The sequence below is a fragment of the Periplaneta americana genome, chromosome 7 (assembly GCF_040183065.1).
Source record: "Periplaneta americana isolate PAMFEO1 chromosome 7, P.americana_PAMFEO1_priV1, whole genome shotgun sequence".
NCBI lineage: Eukaryota > Metazoa > Arthropoda > Insecta > Blattodea > Blattidae > Periplaneta > Periplaneta americana.
Window position 1 is genome coordinate 174,129,725 of NC_091123.1, and position 9,637 is coordinate 174,139,361.

Sequence of the window (9,637 nt, forward strand, 5' to 3'; positions counted from 1 at the left end):
TCTTACTAACCGCGAATAGCCTACGTTTTAACAATTTGCTAATAAATTAATTTTGGAACCGGTACTGCAACAGTTTCACTATCTGACGATGAATCCATGTTTAAACATAGTTCACTAAACTATAAAACGCAGCAATTGTATGTCTCTGTTATTAGTGTAAAGTACGATGTCAAAACGCTATCTTTCTTGCCAGTCAACGCACTTGAAATACACAATGTTTACTAATTGCGAGAACAGCGACTAGGGACCGGGAAGGAATAGTAACCAACAATGCGGTAGAACTAGAAGAAGTATTATTTTGGGAGTTCAGTTGCCGTACGCCAATCAGCTGGGCTACCTCATAGACTTACTAAATATCCGCGGATTATCTCTGTGTTTACAATGTTACCATTTGAGTCAATATATAAATAAAAATATCGGATAATAGGAAATACAGACTAATTTGTTTAAATATGTTCAAGGCTAATATCTGTAAAATCGGGATTTTTGTCAATCCCGACTCTCTTTAATCGGGACTTAACCAGGAAATTGGGAGAATCCCGCCTAAATTGGGATACCCGACAACCCTGGCTGTCAGACATAGGTAGCCTACTGTCTTCAGACTTGCATCATTTTTATAGGAACTCTGAATGTGAACATTCATAACCACGGTTAATAAAACAATTAATATGTCAACTTTTTAATTCAATCTGTAGGTTTAACTGCTGTATGAAGTCAAGAAAGTAGTAGCAGCAGGAGCAGGAATAGTAGTAGTAATAATAGCAGTAGCAGCAGCACTAGCATAACAAAATGTTTCATTAATCCGTAACTAAGACAGGAATTACTTTCGATCAGTTATATTAAAAAAATATATTTTTATGATTTATGCAGTTTCTGTATTTTAAGTTCGGTGAATAATTTTATTATTCATGTATGCACTGAAACAACAGCTGTTTTAAGAAAATAAATGATATAGAGTGAGTGAAGGACAATAACAGTGTATAATAACGTAGTTTGAAAGATAATTACCAGGGAAAGGATTTATATGTAAATACATATTTACTTATAAAGCTAATATAATTTATATTTTGCATTATCTTTATGTTTCACAATGTGTAGGGTTGAAAAATCCTACTTTTATTTTCCATATTTTTCCATATTTTAGAGTTTAGTACATATTTTCGTTAATTTCCATATATTTTCCATATTTCATATAAAACAGTCCATATTATATTAGGTTTAACAATAAAACAAAACAAAATTCCATTAACTTTTAAAAATACATTTCAACAATAGAGATTTAAACACATGTTCAGTAATCCCTTTAACATCAGAGTTATTTGAAAATTAGCAGTCCTATCAACAATGGGAAAGTAAGTTACAAAACTGTATTAATTTAATTTAAAATTTTTAACAGACTTCAGTTGTGCAGCTCAACAGTTAAATGCCAGTCAGAGTATACATAGGTTCAGTTTTGTAAATCATACTATAAAGACGGTAAATATGCCAAAAGTACGTCATTCAGTCAATTTAAAATCAAAACTAACAAGTTACATTTCAGAATTTAAAGAAGATGGTTTATCAACTGACAATAAAATATTATTTTGTAATTTGTGTCAGTGTGCAGTATCATCTACACAAAAGTTCCTGGTGCAACAACACATTACAACTAGTAAACATCAGGCCAACAAACAACTAAATTCCAAGCAGAGACAATTGTTTTTAACACAACCAACAACATCGAATGTAAGATCTGAGTTTAACATCGACCTGTGCCGTTCTCTCATCTCTGCTGATATTCCTCTCTACAAACTAAAGAATAAGGTCTTCAGGGAATTCCTTGAAAAATATACTCAACATACAATCCCGGATGAGTCAACACTTAGGAAGACGTATGCTCCATCCATCTACGATGAGACAATACAGAAGATAAGAGATGAAATTAAAGATAGTTCAATTTGGGTTTCCATTGATGAGACTCCCGACAAAGAAGGTAGACTTGTTGGTAATGTAGTTATCGGTTTGTTAAGTGAACAATATTCTGAACGAATTCTTTTACATTGTGATGTTCTAGAAAAGTGCAATAACAAAACTATAGTTAAACTGTTCAACGAAGCTATGGGTATCCTGTGGCCAAAGGGTATTATGTACGATAATGTGTTATTCTTTATTAGCGATGCTGCCCCTTATATGGTCAAAGCTGGACAAGCATTATCTGTTGTATATCCTAAATTGACTCATTTTACTTGTGTGGCGCATGCATTTCATCGTGTGGCAGAAGTGGTCAGAGACAATTTCCCTAAAGTAGATTTGTTGATTTCATCAGTGAAAAAAGTATTTCTCAAAGCTCCCAGTAGAGTTAACGTGTTGAAAGAAATGTACCCTGAAATTCCATTGCCACCAAAGCCAATTTTAACTAGATGGGGTACATGGCTAGAAGCAGTTGAATATTATGCCGAACATATAGACTCTATTAACAATGTTCTCCTTGCATTGGACTCTGAAGATGCAGTCTCAATTGATACTGCGAAAACAGTTACCTGTGACATAAGTGTGAAGAATGACTTAGCTCACATTCAGCATACATTTTCATGCATCATAAAAACGCTCAAAAGTCTCCAAAATAGGCACCTTTCACTATCTGAAAGTTTTGAAATTATAAATAGTACTGTGGAACAACTGAATCGTGGTAGAGGTAAAGTTGCAGATGCAGTAAGAGCTAAGGTGGACACTGTACTTTCAAAAAACCCTGGATATGAAGAACTACAAAAGGTTGTTGCTGTGATGAGTGGTGAATCAACAGTGAAGATTAACTTGGACTTATCCCCAGCAGACATTGTGAAATTGAATTATGTACCAGTTACTTCTTGTGACGTCGAACGCTCTTTTAGTCAGTATAAATCTATCCTCAGAGACAATAGAAGAAGATTCACTTTTCAGCACTTGAAAGAAATGTTTGTAACCTGTTGTTATGGTAACAGACAATAAAAATTGTGTTTTGTTGAAACTACATTGGAAGATAAGGTACGTCCATTATATTTTTTGTTTAGTTTGATTAAAATGTACCAATATTTAACGTACATAGTCATTTTTTTATAATTTTAAGTCCATATTTAATTCCATATTTTGGTAAAAATCCATATTTAATTCCATATTTTGGTAAAAATAACTACATATATATTTACATATTTCATATATTTTTAGTCCATATAAATCCGTTCCCTGATAATTACTATCTTCGGAATGAGTTGAACACACTGAATGATTCAATGTAGGGTAGAAATTCTCTCTGCGGATTGCACCTATCCACTTTCGGTTAAGGGAATCTTTACTCAGAGGAAACTTGAAGTATAAAGAGTCACATGGCAGGTACAATAGTTAGTCTTCTGTAACATAATATGGAGAACAAATCGTCGTAGAAATTAAGGATTAACTAACCAGTGAAATATAACATTCCTTCCTTCTTCATCGTTACATCCGTGTGCATTGCTCCAATAAAAAGCAGCACACGAAAGAACCATACTTATTCAGCTCTACCAAACAAATGGCCGCTCGTCGACTGTTCAATTTGGAACATAACACTAGCGTCAGTGAGCGGTCTAGCGGTTATTTAGTAAGTCTATGGGTGACGCATTGAATACGCTGAACTGTCAGTACCTTTCTAGTTTTGTATAGACTGTAGTATTACAATGGGCTTATAGCCTATATTTGCGTTTTCGTACCCTTGTAACTGAAGGACAAACATTGCACTGAATTGTTCGCATAGGCTTCCGCGACTGCTGTACATGGTCTGTGGATAAGCTTCGGGGCTTCTACCGCGTTGTCTTGGTGTTGGTGGCTAACGTTTCGACCGCTGTGTTGTGGTCATCTTACCATACATACAATAACATAAATGCGGACATGGAATTCCTACACATACAACCCAAGAACCAAAAACTCAACACACTAGAACAATACGAAATATACAAACACACTAAAACACACCCCGATCAACACACAGATCAATTTCAGTACACACACACACACACTATTTGACTCCACTTTTCAACACATTTCAACAATCAAACGCACCCACATAACAGGCAGAGAAGTTCGAGATGACGCCGAGATCTAGTAGGCTCTGAGGATGGTGTGATGAAGCACCGAAACAGCTGTAAGCCGCACAGACTTACATAATTAACACGAGTAAGTCCGCTAGTTAATCAATTACTTATATTCAAGTGTTAAAAGTAGTGTACACAAGATTCAAAATGTAATTACTGTAGTTATGGACTATCAGCATAATATCGCACTGGGCGAAGATTCCTCTGCGAATACGGAATCAATTTTTACATTCTAAGATGGAAGATGCGTTGGAAGAAGAGTAATTTGGCTTCAAGAAGGGAAAAGATACGAGAGATGTTATTGGACTGCTACGAACAATCGGCGAAAGATACCTAGAGAAAAATAAAGACTTTCAGTCTTACTAATAAACCGTGTATAGTTTTTATACGAGACTTATGCAGAGTTGAGACAGAAAACGTTACTAACAAACCGTGAATAAGCTATGGACGTATAAACAGGCTGTAACTATACAATGGGAATTGCTTTGCAGTGGTTATATACACGAAACCCCTTGTTTAAGCGTTGTATATAGGGAAAAAATGGCCGCCCCTTTAACAGCTGTTCGTATCGACTGTCATTTTATGATGATGTTTACCTTGTAACCACAGAAGAACAAACCAAAGAGCATAGAATTATTAGAATAATATTGCTTTAGCTTGTAGTCTTTGACTAAAATGTAGTGTGTGGTAATCGATTAGAGCCAGTTGTACTATCGATATTTAACACGCCACACTAGAGCGCTCTACCGGATCCAGTAGAGAACCTCAGATATTCTATTACCTTTCGTAAGGAAGTAATGACGAAACTATGACGTAGCTGTGTAACAGTTATACTGTTATACACGACGCATGTAGTGATTATTAGTAAGGAATTTACACAGACTTATAAACGACTTACTCATTGTATAAGTATAAGACAGTTAAACGTCTGTATATAGAGTTTTATTAGTAAGACCATATGTGTATACGTAATATCTGGGGAAAAGGTTTTTGACAGAGTAGTTTTGAATAAACTTATGAGGATCCTGAAAAAAATTAGTGTGGATTAGAAAGAAAGGAGGCTATTAAGTAATCGTTATATGAATCGAGCCAAAGTTATACAAGGTGGGGCATGGGAACCAAGTGTTTTTGGAATGGCTTGTACTCGGTCATTATGAAAGGGAGAGACGTGCGGCATGTGACATTCCATTCCGTGGCTCATAGCATTTCACCTGCAGTCGGCATCATGGAGCAGTGGACGCATGTTTGCGTATGATTGTTTTGTTAGAATTGTCCAGTCGGTGACGGCGGTAAGGCATGAGTTTTGCTACAGATTCAATATTAATCACAATGATTTTGTTCCCGTGCGTGACACAATCTTTTATTGGGTTAACAATCTTTGAACAAAAGGCGCAATACTGAAGAATAAACCGCCCGGCCCCCACGCAGAGTGCGTACTCCAGAAAATTTTCAGTCAGATAAGCGATACTGCGCAGCCCAGGCCGCTCTGCTCGAAGACATTCAGCTGCTCTTGAATCAGCAATCGTACGGTAAGATGGATTCTTCACGACGATTTACACTTACACCCTTAGGCCTACATCCATATACAGGAAATGCTTGTACTCCACGAGTAGTATGAAAACATGATGGTTGCAATGAGTGATGAAGCTCATTCCCACCTTAATGGAGCCGTTAACAGACAAAATTTTCGGTATTGGGCTGCTGAAAATCGGCGACACTTAACGAAAAACCTCTGCATAGCCCTAAAGTAACAGTTTGGTGCACGGTGGGACAGTTTGGCGTCATCGATCCCTACTTTTTTTTTTCTCAAGAAAATGGATTTAAAGTTACTGTAAACTCTGTGCGTTACATTGAGATAATTATAACCTTTTTCATCCCTGAGTTACAAAGAAAAGGTATTGATCGTCAACGTTTGTGGTTTCAGCAAGATGGAGCCACGGCGCATACATCCAGACCGTCAATGACAGTTCTCTGCCCCCTGTTTCCCAATCATCTCATTTTGAGATTTGATGATGTTTCATGGCCCCCTCGGTCCCCCAATGACCTGTCCACATGTAATTTTTTATGAGGTACCTAAAGGCATGTGTTTACGAGGATAAGCCCCGAATATTAGATGAATTAAAGGACGCAATATGTCAACACATCACCCAAATCAACAGAGATCTCCTGGAAAGAGTAGTGGTCAATTTTCGTCAGCGTCTTCAACAATGCGTCAACGCAGACGGACATCACATGCCAGATGTAATTTTCCGCTCATAATTCAAATTGTATGTTCTCACAAATGTTGTTCTACCGATAAGTTGTGTTGAAAACAAAAACTAACTATTTTGTGATTATTTTAAAAACACTTGGTTCCTATGCCCCACTCTGTATAGGATTTGAGAAAAATATGAATATGAGGAATAATAGAGCGTGTGAAATGGACAAACAGAATAAGAAATGAAGGAATGCTAGAAAGAGTTGATGAAGAAAGAATAATGCTAAAACTGTCCAGGAAGAGAAAACTAAATTGGCTGGATTATTGGCTAAGAAGAAACTGCCCACTGAAGGATACACGGAATGAATGGTGAGTAGGAAAAAAATTCAGGGCAGAAGAAGTGATAGACAACATTAAGATACATGAAGCGTATGCGGAGACTAAGAGGAAGGTGGAAAATAGGAAAGATTGTAGAAAGCTGGGTTTGCAGTGAAGAACCTACACTAGGGCAGAAAACTATGAATGAATGAATATTTATTTCTCATTAATTAATAATATTATTTTAATGTGAAACTCAAATCAGATACTAACTTCCAGGGCCGCCGAGAAGGGGGGGGGGCAAAGGGGGCAAGTGCTTATGGGCCCCGTGAACATTAGGGACCCATCAGGTTAAGTGAGTCTGATTACTTTTTATTATCACGAATAATTTATTATTCACAGATACATACCGGTACTATAACATTTTGTAAAAACATTTGTTACATGAATCTGACATACTTACCAACAATATTAGAATTAATACAAATTACCACTTCATTATGTAAATATTTAACTTTTATAGCCTATAATAGAACATCGGTTTCCCGCAATCATCGACACGACACATGAGGGCATCGGGATTTGCCTGAAATATGTTCCCGTCGCTTGTACCGAACTCGTTCAATTGGCTTGTCCTCCGGTCCACCGCAATATGCTAGTGGACTCTCCCAAATCCAAGCCGGAGGATTACGTTTCCTTTGCAATCGGGCCTACATAGTATGTTTCGTAACGAAACTTTCGTCTTTTCGTTGTCGTTCTTCTAGTAAATTCTGCTCATTAGTGTTACCAGTGGACAATGGTCAAGTAGAAGCATAAGTCGGGAGCTGAGAAGCACAAGGAGAGACAGAAAAATTGGAAGATATTAAGAAAGGGAGTAGAACTTTGTTTGAAGTTGGTGTGAAATTAAGCGACCTTGGAAAACTAAAATGTAGCTGACAAATTGTGTCACTGAATGTGTTGTTCGAAAACAAGAGCCTTTCCAAAAACAGTATTACAGTATTTTCAAATCTCAAGATGGAGAATGTGTTCCCAGAAACTGGCTAATGTGGAGTGAAACAAATCAGGGAAAATAGTACAGTGACTGATTTGTTTCACTCCACACTAGCCAGTCTCTGGAAACACATTCTCCATTCTTGAGTTTTGAAAATAATACTGGAAAGGCTCTTGTTCCGTCATTTAGAAGGTCATTAGGCAGGTTGGGGGTACTTTTTCGAATTCAGAGTAACAATGTGCCAAGAAGGATTAAATAACTTTAGCCTCCTTAGTCTGGAGAGCGATCTTGCTATGTCTTTAAATGTCGATGATATAATTGATGATTTTGCATCAATGAAGTCAAGGAGAGTTGTTTGTTGATGTTGGCCTGCAAGTCAGAAATTAACAGCTGTTTAAGAATAGCGTTTTATGAAAACGAAACGAAAAACGACAACGAAAATACGAAAGTTTCGTCACGAAAGATAGGTACTATGTAGGCCCTACTGAAAAAGAAGCGTGATGAATAGGCTATTAATATATTGTGCTAATGTGAAATTTTGCTAAAAGTTTTCAATGTAACAAAACTGTATATTTTTAGATTCGTATCTGTGTACGGGGTTATTTTTTATTTATTTCGCAAACAATTATTGTTGTCAGAATAATTGGTAACTTGTCATTTTTAACATGAAGCCCGAGCACAATATTGCACAGGGGCCCATAAATCCTGTCTGCGGCCCTGGAGAACTTCTATCCCCTGTTACCAAACCAATGAATTACGAAAGTACCGGTATATAATATATACATTTATTATTTTTATCTGAATATGTAGGCCTAATATTTAAATATGAAATGCGACCAGGTAATTATGTCATGACCGCGTAGAATTGTCACTATTGTATCTATTCAATGCGATAAGAAGTTGATATATAGCCTATTTATTACGAGCTATATTTGAAAGAAAATATGCGTTATTCAGTAACTTAACCAAGTTGAACAAATGGTAATGTTTTTCCAAGCCATTACTTTAATTTCATTTCGCTAGTTTAAAAAAAAACTGTGATAAATGAATATCTTGATGTGCATACATATATCGGGAATTAATGAAAGTGAAACCACACACCACCCTCACTACTATCACAATACTAGGCCCACTGTTGCTGCTACTATTACTACCACAACTATAGGCTACGAGGAGGCGATGATATTTTTTAAAACTTTTTTCCTATTTGGTGTAAAATATTAATTTTTGTATGTAGAGAGCTCATAGCTGTAGCAACTCTATCAAATACAAATATTTTGAAAAAATTATTTGGGGGCCCAGATTTGAAAAAAAAATATACCCAATGTAGGATTTTACTAAAACCGATATATCTAAACCATTTTTAAAGATAGATTCAAACAATTTTTTACAATGTACTTGAAAAAGCATGCTCTACAAACTGTCTGTAACAGAATTTTAATATTACTCCCTACGTTTATAAAATAAACAATTGAAATTTAATAACACGTTTTTATTTCCTTTTTCGCAAACAATCGGGCATATTTTAAAAATGAAATCTATTAACAAAATTCTGTTACAGAGAAAAGTTTCCTAATAGTCTAAAAAATGTGTGTTCTAAATTTCATACATGCATCTTTAATAGTTCAGAAATTATATCCATTTTTATCTGTCAATGTAGCAAAAAAAATGAAACAATGATAAAGGGGTCGTGTGACTTAAAAATCATAGCGCAGGAAGTTTAAAAATGGCGTCTCAACATCTGATAAGGGCACAAATACCCATAAATGTTATGCAATGCATTCCACACATATTAAAGAGTATTTTAAAGACTTTTTTTTTTTTTTTTGAAAATTTAATTTACCGGAAACAACAATGAAAAAGGACGTGTGATTTAATAATCCATAGCGCAGGTAGTTTAAAAATGGAGTCTCAACATCCGCTAAGGGCACAAATACCCACAAAATGATATGCAATGCATTCCACACATATCACAGAGTGTTCTAAAGAATTTTTTTTTTAATTTACTAATTTCCAACCAAAAAATATCGTCCTGAGAATGCTTAGTTT